Raw genomic sequence first — 7395 nt, forward strand, 5'->3', positions numbered from 1 at the left:
TATTCTGATCGAGAAGGTTGATTTGGGGAAAGATGAAGTCTCCACCATAACAATTTATTTTGATCCGGTGGATTTGTCAAATCTAGCTGAGGCGGCTCCAGTTACCATCACGGTGCCTGGACCAATTCCATATGACAAAGATGATGCCGTGCCATGGCATTATGGTGGGGAGGTATATTGTAACAGAGAGAAAGTAGAAGATCAGACTGCAAGTGAAACCACCATTTCAAAGGTGGATAATGCCGGTACCAGTGGTTTCACTCGCAGTGGCAGATTGTTTGCGCCGGACGCGTTGAGGAGAGAAGAAGGAGAAAAAGAGAAAAAAGAAAAGGCCGAGGCTTTAGCCAGGGCGAAAGGGAAAGCAGTGGTGAGCGATGGTACTCCTGATGTGACACCGGCGCCCGTGGGGTCGGAAGAGAAACTTGATGATGATGCAGAGGAACTCTTAAGGATCATCAAGAAATCCGAGTACAAGCTTGTGGACCATCTGCAGCAGACTCCCTCCAAAATATCGATTCTGTCGTTGCTGTTAAGCTCTGAGGGGCATAGAGAGGCTCTGTTGAAAATATTGAAGAAAGCCTATGTTCCTCAAGAGATAACTATAAACCAGTTGGAGACGGTCGTGTCTAACGTGCATGCCAGCCATGGGTTGGGTTTTACAGACATGGACCTGACTGTGGATGGGAGAAATCACAACCGGGCTCTACACATTGCAATGGAATGCAAAGGAGCCGTGCTTTCGCGTGTGCTGGTTGATACCGGCTCCTCATTGAATGTGTTGCCGAAGAAGGCTCTGACAAAGTTGAATTGTGACTGGCTGATTCTGACTCCCACTGATCTGATAGTAAGGGCGTTTGACGGGTCGAAGCGGGCTGTATTTGGAGAAGTTGAGCTTCCTGTGAAGATAGGCCCAGAGGTGTTCAAGTCTACTTTCTATGTCATGGATATCCAGCCGGCATACAGTTGCCTGTTGGGTAGGCCGTGGATCCATGCTGTTGGGGCAGTGACCTCGACTTTGCACCAAAAGCTGAAATATAGTTGGGAAGGACAGGTTGTCACTGTGTGCGGAGAAGAGGACATCTTTGTCAGCCACCTGTCCTCATTCAAATATGTTGAAATGGACGGCGAAATATGGGAGACGCCGAGTCAAGCTTTCGAAACCATCAAGGTGGAGAATGCTCTGTTTGCAAAGGAAGAAGAGAAACCGTCCATTGCTTCGTACAAGCAGGCCGCTGAGGTGGTGAAGAATGGAGAGGCTCCTGGTTGGGGCAGGATGATGGATATCTCTGCAAAGAAGGACCGCTTCGGAGTGGGGTATCAGCCTGGCAGAGGCTCATCTGGACAAGGCAGAGGACGCCGTACGTCAGTCACCTTCACTAGTGCCGGAATGCTGGATCCGGATCACATCTGCATGATGAGTGAGGAAGCTGATAGCGACTGCGAAATTGACCAATGGATAAAGCCGTGCGCACCAGGGATGGGAATCCAGAACTGGAAGGCTGAAAAGATCATCCGGGTCACTCTGCTCGAAGAGTAATATTTTTTCTGTTTTCAATTCTGTTTACATGAAAGCCATACGTTTTGCCCGAAACGTAATGGTCCATTGTAAGGGCCACCTCATGTTTAAAATTTGCAAGTTTTGCATCATTAATAAAAGGATGTTTTTCAGTTAAAAGCGGTGTTCCCTGTTTTTCATTTATTTTTGCAAGTTTAAAAATAAAACAAAATAAAAATGGCAATGTTTTCATTTTTCTTTTTCAATTTGTCTCGTTCCGGTTCTAAAGCAATGCATGAATTCACATTCATGCAGATGCGATCATTCGCCAGATCTCATTGATAACAATCCTGTTACACCCTTGTATGACTTCGACAATCCAATCTATCATGCTGAAGAAGAAGGCGAAGAAGATTGTGAACTGCCAGGGGCATTAGCCAGGTTGTTGAAACAAGAGGAGAAGGTGATTCAGCCGCATGAAGAGCAGATTGAGGTTGTGAATCTGGGTACCGACGAGGTCAAGAAAGAGGTGAAAATCGGGGCTGCTTTGGAGGAAACCGTTAAGAGCAGAATGGTGGCGTTGTTGAAAGAGTATGTCGACATCTTTGCCTGGTCTTATCAAGATATGCCAGGGTTGGATACCGATATCGTTGTGCATAAGCTACCATTGAGAGCAGATTGTCCTCCAGTGAAGCAGAAGTTGCGCAGGACTCGACCTGACATGGCGATGAAAATTAAAGAGGAAGTGCAGAAGCAGTGGGATGCTGGTTTCCTTGCTGTCACTAATTATCCGCCTTGGGTTGCAAATATCGTGCCAATCCCGAAGAAAGATGGTAAGGTGAGAATGTGTGTGGACTACCGAGATCTGAACAGAGCTAGTCCGAAGGATGATTTCCCACTACCTCACATTGACGTGTTGGTAGATAATACAGCTCAATTCTCGGTGTTTTCCTTCACGGATGGCTTTTCTGGCTATAATCAAATCAAAATGTCGCCAGATGATATGGAGAAAACAACGTTCATCACACCGTGGGGCACCTTTTGTTACAAGGTGATGCCATTCGGTCTCAAGAACGCCGATGCTACTTATCAGAGGGCCATGGTGACTTTGTTTCATGATATGATTCATCATGAAATTGAATGCTATATTGATGACATGATAGCAAAGTCCCAAACAGAAGAGGGGCATTTGGTAGATCTGGCCAAATTGTTCGACCGGCTGAGACAATTCAGACTGAGGTTGAATCCGAACAAGTGCACTTTCGGGGTGCGGTCCGGTAAATTGTTGGGGTTCATTGTAAGCGAGAAAGGAATCGAGGTTGATCCTGCTAAAGTAAAAGCAATAAGAGAAATGCCTGAACCGAGAACAGAGAAGGAGGTTCGTGGTTTCTTAGGTAGATTGAACTATATCTCACGGTTCATATCTCACCTAACAGCCACGTGTGAACCAATTTTCAAATTGTTGAGAAAAGATCAAACGGTCAGGTGGAATAATGATTGCCAAGCGACATTTGAAAAAATAAAAGAGTATTTGCAAGAGCCTCCGATTCTGATGCCTCCTGTGGATGGAAGACCGTTAATTCTGTACTTGACGGTCCTCGAGGGGTCTATGGGGTGTGTATTGGGGCAGCATGACGAGTCTGGTCGAAAAGAGCATGCCATATACTACCTTAGCAAAAAGTTTACCGACTGTGAAACAAGATATTCACTGCTCGAGAAAACTTGTTGTGCTTTGGTCTGGGCTGCTCGCCGACTGAGGCAGTATATGCTGGTTCATACCACTTTGTTGATTTCCAAGATGGATCCAATCAAGTACATTTTTGAAAAGCCAGCATTGACCGGACGGGTTACGAGGTGGCAAATGATTTTGACAGAATATGATATACAATATACTTCTTAGAAAGCAATCAAGGGGAGTGTATTGTCTGATTACCTCGCTCAGCAACCCATTGATGATTATCAACCGATGAAGTTTGAATTCCCTGATGAGGACATCATGTTTCTCAAATCGAAAGATTGTGAGGAACCAATCCCGGAGGAGGGGCCTGACCCTGAATCCGAATGGATTTTGATGTTTGATGGGGCCGTTAACGTGAATGGTAGCGGTGTTGGTGCTGTTTTGGTTACGCCGAAAGGATCCCACATTCCTTTTGCTGTCCGGCTAACATTTGAGTGCACCAACAACGTGGCTGAATACGAAGCTTGTATATTGGGAATTGAAGAGGCGATTGATTTGAGGATCAAGAACCTTGTCATATATGGAGATTCAGCTCTGGTGGTTAATCAGGTTAACGGAAAATGGTATACGCATCAGTCTCACTTAGTGCCATACCGGGATTATACGAGGAGATTGTTGACGTTTTTCACCAAGGTGAAGTTGCATCATGTGCCTAGAGAAGAGAATCCTTTGGCAGATGCTTTGGCTACTCTGGCTGCCTTGATTAAGGTGCAGTGGTGGAATCAGTTCCCCAGTGTTGAAGTAGGTCGTCTGGATAGACCAGCTTATGTGTTTGCTGTTGATACAACGCCTGATGATGAGAAGCCGTGGTATTATGATATCAAGCGCTATCTGGAGACTCAATAATATCCTGAGGGAGCATCGAAGAAGGACCGAAAGACTCTGCGGAGGTTGGCCATGGTGTTCTACTTGAATAAGGACGGGGTTCTGTATAAGAGGAATTTCGATTGGGTCTTGCTCAGATGTGTTGATGATAGAGAAGCAAGCCAATTGATGAAAGAGGTTCATGAAGGATCGTTCGGTACCCATGCTAGTGGGAATGCAATGGTAAAGAAGCTGTTGAGGGCAGGTTATTATTGGATGACCATGGAGGCCCAATGTTTCAACTTCGTGCGGAAGTGTCATAAATGCCAGATTTATGCTGACAAGGTGCACGTGCCTCCTAACCCGTTGAGTTTGATGTCGTCTCCATGGCCGTTTGCTATGTGGGGCATTGATATGATCAGAAAGATTGAGCCTACAGCTTCGAATGGGCACAGATTCATATTAGTGGCTATTGATTACTTCACCAAGTGGGTAGAAGAAGCCTCTTATACGAACGTGACGAAGCAGGTCGTTGCCAGGTTTCTCAAGAGAGACATCATTTGCAGATATGGGGTTCCCGAGAGAATCATTACTGATAATGGTTCTAATTTGAATAACAAGATGATGGCAGAATTGTGCCGGGAATTCAAGATTGAACATCACAATTCTTCTCCCTATCGTCCGAAGATGAATGGGGCGGTTGAGGCAGCCAACAAGAATATAAAGAAGATTGTGCAGAAAATGGTGGTAACTTACAAAGACTGGCATGAGATGTTGCCGTTTGCATTGCATGGGTATCGAACGTCGGTGCGTACATCTACCGGGGCAACGCCTTTCTCATTGGTATATGGAATGGAAGCGGTGCTACCAGTTGAGGTTCAGATTCCCTCTTTGAGAGTCCTGATGGACGTGAAATTGCAAGAGGCGGAATGGGTAAGGACCCGATACGAAGAATTGAGCCTGATAGAGGAGAAGAGGCTGGCAGCCATCTGTCACGGGCAGTTGTATCAGCAACGGATGAAACGTGCTTTTGACAGAAAGGTACGACCTCGGGTATATCACGTGGGTGATATGGTGCTGAAAAGGATCCTTCCTCCTCAAAACGATCGAAGGGGCAAATGGACACCTAATTATGAAGGTCCATTCGTGGTCAAGAAGGTCTTCTCTGGCGGAGCCTTGTTGTTAACGACCATGGATGGCGAAGATTTTCCATCCCCTGTGAATGCGGACGCAGTTAAAAAATACTTCGTATAAATAGACCCGCTGGACGAAAAGAACAAAATAGTCCAGGCAAAAAAGGGCATCCCGGCGAACCAAAAAACAGAAAGAAAGGTTCGGGCAAAAGTCAGGGATAAGAAAGAAAAATTGTACACCCGGCAAGTCGAAAACCTGAAAAGGTGACTTGGGCAAAAAAGGGTATCCCGGTGGACTGAAAACCCGAAAGGACGGTCCAGGCAAAAGAGGGATTGAAACGAACAACTGCGCCTGGCATGATCGTTTGCGCTTTGGTTAAAGCATCATGGATAATACCCGGTAGGGATCAATCGGAAACGTCTTGTTCAGAAGGCAGAAAGCACGGAGAGTCTGAGGACATATGGGGTGTAACCGAGTTGGAACTCGAGGAGATCACGGTTTCACATTGCCATTAGGATAGATTTTTCCTTTGTGCGCAATTACCTCTTTTCAGGAATTGCTTCCTTTGTATTGCTCGGTTTTGAGCCACACTTTTCCAATCAATAAAATGCATATTCAGTCAAATAATTTTGTTTTTGTTTTTCATTACCGCTTTGGTTGCAAAAACATCCGATTATTTTTTATGAAGAATCTTTGCATTTTAAGACATATAGGTCCCTTCCAATGCATGTTTATAAGATTGAAGCTTGAAATCTTATTTGGAAGGTTGGGTGACCCAAGTGTTGAAGTCTTGACACGCCTGGGGCACGGTTTTATCTAATGATCTCTTTTGCAGGAACTGTTAGATATTTTCACTCACTTGCAGGTTGTGATGTGGAAGCTTTTGACAAAATAAATCCCCACGGAGTCCAATCAGGGACGAATGAATGGAAGAACGGTGAAAAGACGGCGAGACGTACAACGATCCTTGGAAATTAATCAAGAAGACTCTTCAAAGTTGGAAGATTGGAAAGTCTGTATAAATCCCAGGAGTTCGTTCTCCGTCGAGTACGGAGCGGTTTGGAATACAAGATGATGGAGCAGAAAAGTCCAGATGAGTCTGAGAGTTCTCAAAATTGGAAAGCTGACATGGGAGTTGGATATGAATACCATGGTTCGACGAGTCGTCGGGTGTTCAATACCAGACTATCTTCCTCCCCAAGCAGAGTCGGAATGACTAATTCCCCAGCAGATCCAAGGTCTGTGGCTTCCCTAGCAGGGTCAGGATGGTTATCCCCAGCAGGTTTCAGATCGATGCTTTCCCAGTCGCCCGACCTGAAGGTTGCAGTTTTCCCAGCGGAAGTATCTGTGTGTGGTGGTTTCTCAAACAAAGTCGGGATTTATATCCCCAGCAAGTCAGAGACTGGTGTATCCCCACAGAGTGTGTTGGTGATCTTCCCCAGCGATGTCCCCAAGCGGACCGGGTGCAAAGGAGGTTTTCCCCAGCGAGGGATGCCTATTTCCCAGCAACAGTGCTATTCCCCAGCAGGGCGGAATCGGAGCGATGGCGAGTTCCTCAGCAGAGTGTCTCGAGCTCCTCAGGAGAGTCCCTTGAGGGGGATACCTCTTTTATACATTCATCATGTAGATAAGCATAGCATATTGCATAATAAATCGCGTAGCATTTCCATAATTATGGAGCATTACGCAGAAAAATCAATCATGCATCATATTGCAAGCATGAGCTAGTCTTAGACCGTGGTTATCGTTTGAGAAGTGGTTGCCTGAGGGTGAAGGTGTTGCTCCGAGGAGTTTGGCACCGTTTTTTTTATCAACAGTACTTCCCCAGTAGTGAGATACTGGAGGAAATTTTTCTGTCGGACAGAGATGGGAATGTTACGTGATCAGCGCGACTCAAGCCGTGGTTGCCGTTTGAGATTTAGTTTCGCCGGATGGTGAAGGTGTTACTCTGAGGAGTTTAGCATCATGATGTCAGATCAGCAATGTTCCCCAATAGTGCGATACTGGAGGAAATTTTTCCGTCGGACAGAGATGGAAATAAAATCAAAGGACGCTACGCGATCAGCGCGACGATCGGGGTTCAAATGGAGAAAGGGAAATGTTGAGGCATTTTCTGGAGATCGGGGTTCAATTGGAGAAAAGGAAGTGTTGAGGCATTTTCTGGAGAGCGGGGTTCAAGTGGAGATTGGAGTTGAAGATTATATCCGGGATGAGGTCCGCAGGA

This window comes from Lathyrus oleraceus, chromosome 4, assembly GCF_024323335.1.
Source record: "Lathyrus oleraceus cultivar Zhongwan6 chromosome 4, CAAS_Psat_ZW6_1.0, whole genome shotgun sequence".
Classification (NCBI taxonomy): Eukaryota; Viridiplantae; Streptophyta; class Magnoliopsida; order Fabales; family Fabaceae; genus Lathyrus; species Lathyrus oleraceus.